At 47.1% G+C, this 9,065-nt stretch overlaps 1 long non-coding RNA gene across 2 annotated transcripts; it reads right to left on the bottom strand.

The window, feature by feature from the left end:
* Positions 1-4,248: 4,248 nt before the first annotated feature.
* On the bottom strand, positions 4,249-8,776 carry LOC118543322 (uncharacterized). Of its 2 annotated transcripts, none has more exons than XR_004921012.2 (3): positions 8,656-8,776; positions 5,303-5,663; positions 4,249-4,442 (listed from the first exon to the last, which is right to left on the bottom strand). It is a non-coding gene; the product is annotated as an uncharacterized LOC118543322 (long non-coding RNA). The 2 variants fall into 2 exon arrangements; XR_004921011.2 differs by having other exon boundaries at positions 5,303-5,660; positions 8,656-8,765.
* Between the last annotated feature and the right edge of the window lie 289 nt (positions 8,777-9,065).

Below are 9,065 nucleotides of genomic sequence, written 5' to 3'. Positions count from 1 at the left end.
GAGGGAGGGATTGATGGAAGGTGAGACTGGGTCCAGAGCCTTCTGACACCCCCCAGCCAGGGTGATGCTATGCTCTGATGAGCTAAGCAACAGACTTGAGGAGTTAGTGTTTGGGGTTTCCCATGGTGCCATGAGAAGTCAGGCAAGGTCATAGAAGAAACAGAACATGAGCTGAGCCTAGCAGCTGGGCAAGCTCTGGATGCAGAAGGCAGAGGAATGTTCCTACTTTAAGGGGCAGAAAGGTGCAGTGACATAATGTGGCTTGTTATTCAGGCCAACCTTGACTCTTGCTCTATAGGACTCCTGAGATGAGCTCAGGGAACCTGGGGGAACTGTACAGGCATCACTAGGTATGACCCCACCTAGGGGTCCCTGCCACCTCCCAGTCCACAAGGCAAACACTATGGTTGGTTTTTTTTAAAGAATTAAAATTTTTTTTAAAAATTTATTTATTTAGGGTGCCTGGGTGGCTCAGTCATTTAAGTGTCTGCCTTCAGCTCAGGTCATGATCCCAGGGTCCTGGGATCAAGTCCCGTATTGGGCTCCCTGCTCTGCAGGGAGTCAGCTTCTCCCTCTCCCTCTGCACCTCCCCACCGCTCATGCTCTCTCTCACACTCTCTCTCTCTCAAATAAATAAATAAAATCTTTTTAAAAAGAATTACAATTTATTTATTTAAGTAATTTCTACACCCAACATGGGGCTTGAACTCTCAAGATCCTGAAGTCAAGAGTTGCATGCTTTTCTAACTCAGCCAGCCAGGCACTACCCCACCCTTCTTTTTATTTTTATTTATTTATTTTATTTATTTTATTTTTAATTTTTTTTAAGGTAGGCTACGCGTCCAATGTGGGGCTTGAATGCATGACCCTGAGATCAAGAGTCATAAGCTCTACCAACTGAGCCAGCTAGGTGCCCCGAACACTATGTGTTTTAAAAAGAATTCATGTTTGTGTTGGTGTTAATTCTTCTGCTCTCACCCCTGGCTTTGAGGATGGTGAGAGCCAGCTCTGGCTCTTCCTCAGTTCTCGGCCAGATGAGGTTGGCATCTCCTACATTCAGCTTCTTTACCTACCTGCCCAATGGACCTATAGGTGTATCCCGGGTGTCATCAGCACAATGCCAAAACCCATCTGAGCTGACTGGCTAGTGACTTAATGATGACAGTAGCCACAAGCATGCTCACCTGGCACTGCTGTTCTGAGTGATGCATATACGTGATTCTCTGATTCTGCTCCCAATTTTGACATGTGGAGTTTTCCCCACCCCCAAGCAATTCTCCTGGGTGTCCTACAATTTAACTCAATTCTGACACTATCTACCTGGAGATAGCATCAGATTCCATAGGTTGGGGGCTCAGTCCTGTAAGACTGCTTAGACTGCCCCCATCTTGGATGCCAATCACAAGTCCAGGTTGCCACCTGTGCTTCTGACCCACGGGCTATAAATCAGAGGTTCCCATGACCCCCTCCTGAGGTTTGATTATTTCACTGGAATGGATCGCTGAACTCAAAGAAACATTACACTTACTAGATTACCAGTTTAATATAAAAGGATATAAATCAGGGACAGCCAGATGGAAGAGATGCACAGAGCAAGGTCTGGGGAAAGGGTGTGGAGTTTCCATGTCCTCCGAACGCACCACTTTCCCCAAATCTCCTTGTGTTCACTCACCCCGAAGCTTTTCGAATCCTGTCTTTCAGGGGGTTTGTGGTGGCTTTATTACATAGACACAACTGATTAAATAATTGGCTATCGGTGATTGAACTCAATCTCTAGCCCCTCTCCACTCCCCGGAGGTCAGGGGCATGGTGCTGAAAGTTCCAAACCTCTAATTACAAGGTTGGTTCCCTTGGCAACCAGCTCCCATCCCTAGGTGCTTCCAAAAGTCACCTTAGTAACATAACAAAAGACACCTTTAGTACTCTTCTCATTTATGAAATTCCAAGAGTTTTAGGAGCTCTGTACCAGGAAATGGATGAGACCAAATAAATATTTGTTATAAATCACAATATCACAGGCTCTAACCCTTGGGCGCAGCCATCAGTACACCCACCGAGAGGACACAGTGGCACGATACCGGGCTAGGGAATGGCACAGCTGGGACCTAACCAGGCCGTTGCTCTTGGCCACTTGCTGTTGTGCCCCTCCATGACTCCACGAGAACATGACTGCTCCTCTCTATAGCCATGCGGCCCAGCAAAACACCAGATGCTTAACCCCAGTAAGTGTTTGCTAAACTGAAGAATGGAAACAAGTTTCCACCAAACCTCCAGTACATAAAATAGACTGTTACTACAACGGCAAGGGATGCAAGTAAAATTAACAGAAGGTTATCAACATGTCCTAAGGAGCCACAATAAAACAAATGTTGACAAGTGCTTGAATCCGTGTGGCAAGCTACAACCTTCATATCACAATTGGAGGGCTGCATAAAGATGTGAGACATTTGGAGACAGTGTGTACACGGTAGAGGTGGGAAATTTTCCCTTTCTTCCCTTCTAGGTTCATTGGCTGGTCTACTAATTAAGCTGACATAGGACAGATTAACAGAAGAGAAACAAACTTAATTTCATACATAAAGGAGCTCCAAAGGCATGAGACTCAAGGGCAAGTTGCACAGTTGAGGCTAATTTGGCACCCTGAGCTCAAGAACGGGATAGGGGCCTGGCTGCAAAAGGGAGGAGGGTAATTTGCAGGACTGTACAAAGAGCAGACGTTTGGTAATTAGATGTGTGCCCTGCCAAGCAAATTGGTCTTTCAGATAAAAAGTTATCTCTGGTAATAGCTCTCTTTCTGGGCCAGGCCCCCATCTAAGTTCTTCTAAGCAATTAAGAGAGAGGTAAAAGCTTTTCTTGAGTCGGCTAGGTCTTGACTGACTTCAGCTCAGAAGAATCCCCACGCCAAAGTGGCACATTTTGGGACGGCATAGTCTGCCCCCTTCGACACTCAAAAGGCACAGCTGGCACTCAACTTCGAGTCTCATGAGGGTGAAATCAAGGCGTTGGCAAGGCCACGCTCTTTTCTGGGTGCTCGGGGGATGTATCTACTCCCACACTCCTTCAGGTTGTTGGCAAAATATAGTTCCACGAAGCTGCAGAACTGAGGTCCCTGTTTCCAGAGATGGTCCAAACTCCCTGACTCATGGCCCCCTCAAAGCCCCCAATGGCAGGTGGACTCCTTTCACCCCTTGGTGGCTCTCTCTGAGAGTGCCTTCTCACCCACTGTCTCCTCCCTCCCGCTGCAGCTCTGGTCTTCTGCCCCTTGCTGTTGCTTCTAGGGGCTCTTGTGTTTCCATTGTACCCCAAGCCATCCAGGGTGAGCGCTCTCATTTGAGATCAGCTGATGATTATTCCATCTGCCGAGGCCCTTCACAGTAGTACCAGGAGTACTATTTGACTGAATAACTCGGGGAAGGGAATCTTGAGGGTCTGCCTTCTGAGCTCTGCCTGCCATGTTAGGTCTTCGGGAAATTGAACCCAAAGAACACAGAAAAGGGTGATTGAAACTAACTAATGCAGAAAGAGTTGTCAGCAGCAAACCTGTTGCTCCCCACCCAAAAGAGAAGCCCAGCACTGGCCACAAAGGTGGCATGAGTCTTTCCTAACGATGGGACAGCACAGAGTATTCTGCGTGGGGTGGTGATTTGGAAGTGTGGCAGCAGGTCATGGCTGCAACCTCCAACATCACGGCCTTCACTAAAACAGGGGGAGCTCCATCTCAGCAATAATAGAGGGGAACCATGCCTGATGGGCGGCCTGCTGAAGGTGGAGGGAGCAGATGAGCATCCAAAGAAAAGAGGAATGGGGAAGTCGTAGAAAATTAGAGGCAAAAAACGGATGCTCTCAGATCCAAGGTTTTTAGTCTTCACTGTATCATATTTTGAAGTCTTCATTTTAAAAGTTTTAAATTTCAGAAAATAAGTCCATCTTGGTGAACCATGTTCTGGGGAATTAGCAAAGGAAGTGGAAGTAAAAACATATTTTTATAATTGCTCATTTTTGTTTCTCGAATACAGTGGACCCCTGAACAAGGCAGAGGTTAGGGGCACTGACCCCCACGCAGTCAAAAATCCACATATAACTTTTGACTCCCCCCAAAACTTAACTACTAACAGCCTCCTGTTGACTGGAAGCCTTCCTGAGAACACACAGTCGATTAGCACATATTGTGTATGTTATACATAATATATACTGCATTCTTACAATAAAGTGAGAGAAAAAAATGTTTTTTATAAAGATTTTATTTATTTATTTGTCAGAGAGAGAGAGAGCAAGCAGGGTAGGCGGCAGGCAGAGCGGGAAGCAGGCTCCTCACTGAGCAAGGAGCCTCATGCAGGACTCGATCCCAGGACCCTGGGATCATGACCTGAGCTGAAGGCAGACAATCAACTGACGGAGCCACCCAGGCGTCCCGAGAGAAAAGAAATGTTATGAAGAAATTCCTAAGGAAGAGAAAATACATTTACAGTGCCACACTGTAAAAAATCTGCATATAAATGGACCGACGCAGTTCAAAACCTGTGTTGCTCAAAGGTCACCTGTATAACTCAAAGAGCGTCCCCAGGACATGTGAGAGCAAACATTCTACAAACTGTTACATTGGTAAGCAAGCCCAAAGTCACTGCCGACTTTTTCACCTCATGTAAGAAGTGGGATGTGTGCTGATCTGTGGGGCCTCACAGTGGCCTCCAAGCAGGGAACCTAGCCACACGGACTTCAGGGAGGCCAGAGCCTGGCTGGGAAGGGGTCCTCAGGATGAACAGAAGGAGCCAGATTCTGCCCTATGCTTGGTGGATGGGTATACAGCCTTGATTTCCCTTTGGAGTTCTTGTAGGGCCCGGCCTGCAGCTGTCATGTGGCCCTGGAACACTGACAGGTGCATACCTCACCCACTCACCCCCCTCACCAAGCTCGTGTGTGGCCCTGGTGATGGCAAGTCATCTTCCTTTTCTGTCTCCTGGCCACATGGCTGCCCACTAGGAGCCTGGCTCTAAGAGCACCCCCCCACCCCCACCGCCCTGGGCCCTTCCCACTTCTGCATTAAGCACATCCTCATTCAACACCAGAGCATCAGCTACACTGCCGTGTGCCTCTCATTTCGGTCACCTTGCATGTTTCAGAGGCCACTAGCAAAGTAGTTATGAACTTGGGCTCTTGAGTTCAACAGGCCTAGGTTCAACCCCACTCCCAAGTCTACTATTTACTCGATAATTGCAATTCTCTTAACCTTAGTGAGCTTGTCTCCTCACCTGTGAAATGAGGATGGGAGTACCCACTTCATAACACTTAAGTGTTTACTTACCTGCAAATATTTACCGAGCACCTTCCAGTGTTCTAGGTATGGGGGATATGGCTGGACAGCCACAGTGACTGGTCAGCCTGTCTAGGGCCCACGGGTAGCACAGCAGGTCAGACTGGGCTCAGAATCAGAGCCAGGCTCCCAAACTCCTCATTTCTTGAAAAGCTCTTCCCTTGTAATGTCCACAATATGGCACTATCCTGGTTCTTCTCTTCTTCTTGACATCTCCAGTCCCCAGCAGGATCCATTCCCATTCTTGTTCCCAAAGGACTATGACCAATGCTCCCAAGGACACGGGCTCCTTTTTACAGACAACATTTGGGGGCGGTGCTCCCCGTTATAGCAGTTACACTTTCAGTACCTGCTGATCAAGAAAATATATAATGACAAAGGTATGAGTTCAGTAATATTTTAAGTGATTTTGTATTTTATTAACAGTGACAGCGCCTACGTACACTTGAAAAATACCATTAAAAAGAAAACCACAGGCCCAAAATGGAGTCACTTATGTTAGGCCATGTCACCAAACCAGGGCTTAAATACCTAACCTAATTGCAGTTTCAACCTCCCCCAGAAATGTAGTCTTTACTGGTCTATCAGGAATTTTCTGGTCAGCACCAATAAGGTAACCAGTCCTTTGGGCCCTCTCCATCCCCCAAAGGAAGATGAGGTAATCGAACTAAGACCCTATTTTCCCCAAAGGAAGGTGACCTCACTCAAAATAATCCTTTTTTCTGTTTATGACTTCCTTGTCCTGCCTTTAAAAACCTTTCCCTTTCTGTGGCCCTTTGGAGCTCCCCGCTACTTGCTAGATGAGATGTTGCTCAATTCATGAATCATTTAATAAAGCCAATTAAATCTTTAAAATTTACTCCGGTGAATCTGGTTGTTTAACAGTACAGTTATATATGAGTTACACATTATATGTTCTGTAGGTTTATTAATTTAATAACATATGCAATCAAATGACTGAACTATCTCCTCACAGGAGGCATATAAAATTGCTTTCTTTAATTGTTGCCTTCTATCAATTCTTGTCAAATTTCCCACATTTCCCCTTAATCATATTTTGGGCAGAATGTATAACTTTCCAATGCTTGGCAGTTATTCGAAGTCCAGCCAGTTCAATCTCAAATACAAGGTAAACCTTTGCCCACTCCCATTGCCAGCCAGGCTTAGGACCTTAAGAGGAAGAGTGGGATGTGGCTACCTCTTGATTACCCAACTCCCCCCTCCACCTGCCTTAGGATCTTGCTTCTCTGATGTTGGGTCATGGAGAATGAAGTAGGGAAAAGAGTAAAGATCTCTCTACCTAAATGGCCCACTGCTTGTAGTTTCCTCTCAGACCAACACTAACTGGCTTTTTAAAAAATTCAGGTATGGGGCGCCTGGGTGACTCAGTCGTTAAGCGTCTGCCTTTAGTTCAGGTCATGATCCCAGGGTCCTGGTATCAAGCCCTGCATCAGGCTCCCTGCTCAGCAGGAAGCCTGTTTCTCCCTCTCACACAGCCCTGCTTATGTTCCCTCTCTCGCTACGTCTCTGTCAAATAAATAAATAAATAAAATCTTTAAAAATAAAAAAATTCAGGTATACTTCGTTTACAACAAAGATCACCCATTTTAAGAGCATAATCCAACACGTTTTGACAAATGTAGTCCTGTAAACACCACAATTATGATACAGAACATTCCCACCACCCCCAGAGTTCATCTTGCGTTCCTTTGCAGGGGATTCTCTCCCCTGATTCACAACCCCTACCTGCTGATCTGCTTTCTGTCACTGTAGTTTTATCTTTAGAATTTCATTAATAATGAAAGGATGTAGCCTCTCAGTGTCTGGCTTCTTCCACCTAGCCTATCAAATTTCAGATTCATCCACATTTTTGCATGTATGGGTAGTTTGTTCCTGTTTTTGCAGAAGAGTATCCCATTGTATGGATCTATCACAGTTTGTTTACCTATTCACTAATTGATAACATTTAGGTTGTTTCTAGCTTTTCGCTGTTAATATTGCTTCTGTGAACAATTTAGTACAAATCCAGTGTGGATATTTTCATCTCTATTGGGTAAATGAGGAGTAGGAGTTTTGCTGAGTTAAATGGTAAGTGTATGGCAACTTTATAAGAAACCACCAAAATGTTTCCAAATTGATAGCACCATTTTGCACACTTACCAACGATGTATTAGAATTCTAGTTGCTCTGCATCCTCAACACTTGATGTTGCCAGTCTTTTTAATTTTGGCCATTTGAGTGGATGTGTAGTGATTTAGTGAGTGGTGGTTCACTGTGGCTTTGTGTTTCCCTAATGATCCTTCATGTGTTTATTTGCCATCTGTACAATGTCTTTGTTGGAGTATCTGTTCTACTTGTACTTTTATTACAGGGTTAAGTGAGTTCTTTATGTATTCTGTATAGAATCCTTTATCAGATATGTGTTTTGATTTCCTCCCAGTCTGTGGCTTGCCTTTCATTTTCTTAATGCGTCTTTTAAAAAATTCTCTTCGGGTTTATTGATGTTTAATTTGCATAAGTAACACTCACACATTTTAGGTTTAGAGTTCTACAAAATCTACCATGACAATCAAGATACAGAATATTCCCATCACCTTCTCCAAACTCCCCTATACTTTCTTCTGGCAGGTCTGGTTCTACAGCCCTTTAATAAGTTCTGCTTATATGTCCGGTATTATCTTTACTGTGTGGGATACTCAACACCTCTGGGTCATCTTTGTGCCCTGACTCATAAATTCTAGGGTAACAGGAAAAGGTCCATTAAACATCCTGTTACACACAGCTCTAATAAAAAACAGTAATAATAACACCCACATGCTCATATAGTGCTTGCTAGGCACCAATCTCATTCTCTTATACTAACTCATTTGATCTTCACAACAGCCTACCCTGTGAATAAGATCCCTAACCCCTTTTTCCAGCTGAAGAAATTGAGGCACTGAAGAGGTAAGGTAAACTGGCCAAGCTCTCGGGGCTAGTGAGCCACAGAGCTGCAATCAGACTCAGGGAGTCTGGCTCAAGTCCGCAATGCCAGGTGCCACCTGGCATTGCTGCCTTCCACGTGGGACAGACAAAGCCGAAGTTTCCGCAAGAAAGTACGAGTCTCAGCTGGTCTCTCTGCTTTGGCGGCGGCAGTGGAGAAGGAGCCCCGCGCACCCCGACCCCCAGACGCTCGGTCCACTGCTCCGCAGCCCGCTCACCTCCCGCCCTCTGCCCGGCACCCCAACCCGAGGAACGCACGCGCCCATCCTGTGGCCGGTGCTTAGGGCCCGCCGCCCAACCCCACACGGATCCACAGCCTTCCCCTGCGGGGTAGAGGAGGAGGGCACAGCGACCGCGCTGACCTCTCCCGCCGCCTGGAACCCCGGCATTTCCCGGACCGGGGACCAGCTCCCGACGACGTCGGCCGCACAAGCCCACAGGCCGCCGCCGCAGAGCCCGGGGCTCGCGCCAGAGCGGGGGCTGCGCATGCGCGTGGCGTGCGTGGCGGCGCGCGGTGCGCGGCCAGAGGCTGGAGGCGCTACCAGCCCTGGTGTTGTTGCGCGGTGAGCTCGGCGGGGCCTAGGCCTTGCGGGCGCGGGACCGTAAACAGCGAGTTTTCCCCAAGTTCTGGGAGAGACTAGTTCCAGGCAGTCGAGTGTGGGAACCGAACACTGGGCTCCGCGGCAAGGGAGCCGCAAAGGGGAGGACCTGAGACCCCACGAGCGCCAGTGGCCCCCATGCAGAACAGCTGGGGCCCTCTCCCCGCCCCCCG

Source organism: Halichoerus grypus, chromosome 13 (assembly GCF_964656455.1).
Source record: "Halichoerus grypus chromosome 13, mHalGry1.hap1.1, whole genome shotgun sequence".
Taxonomy (NCBI): Eukaryota; Metazoa; Chordata; class Mammalia; order Carnivora; family Phocidae; genus Halichoerus; species Halichoerus grypus.
Note: the sequence above shows the minus strand (reverse complement) of the source record. Positions and strands in the feature narration are given on the sequence as shown.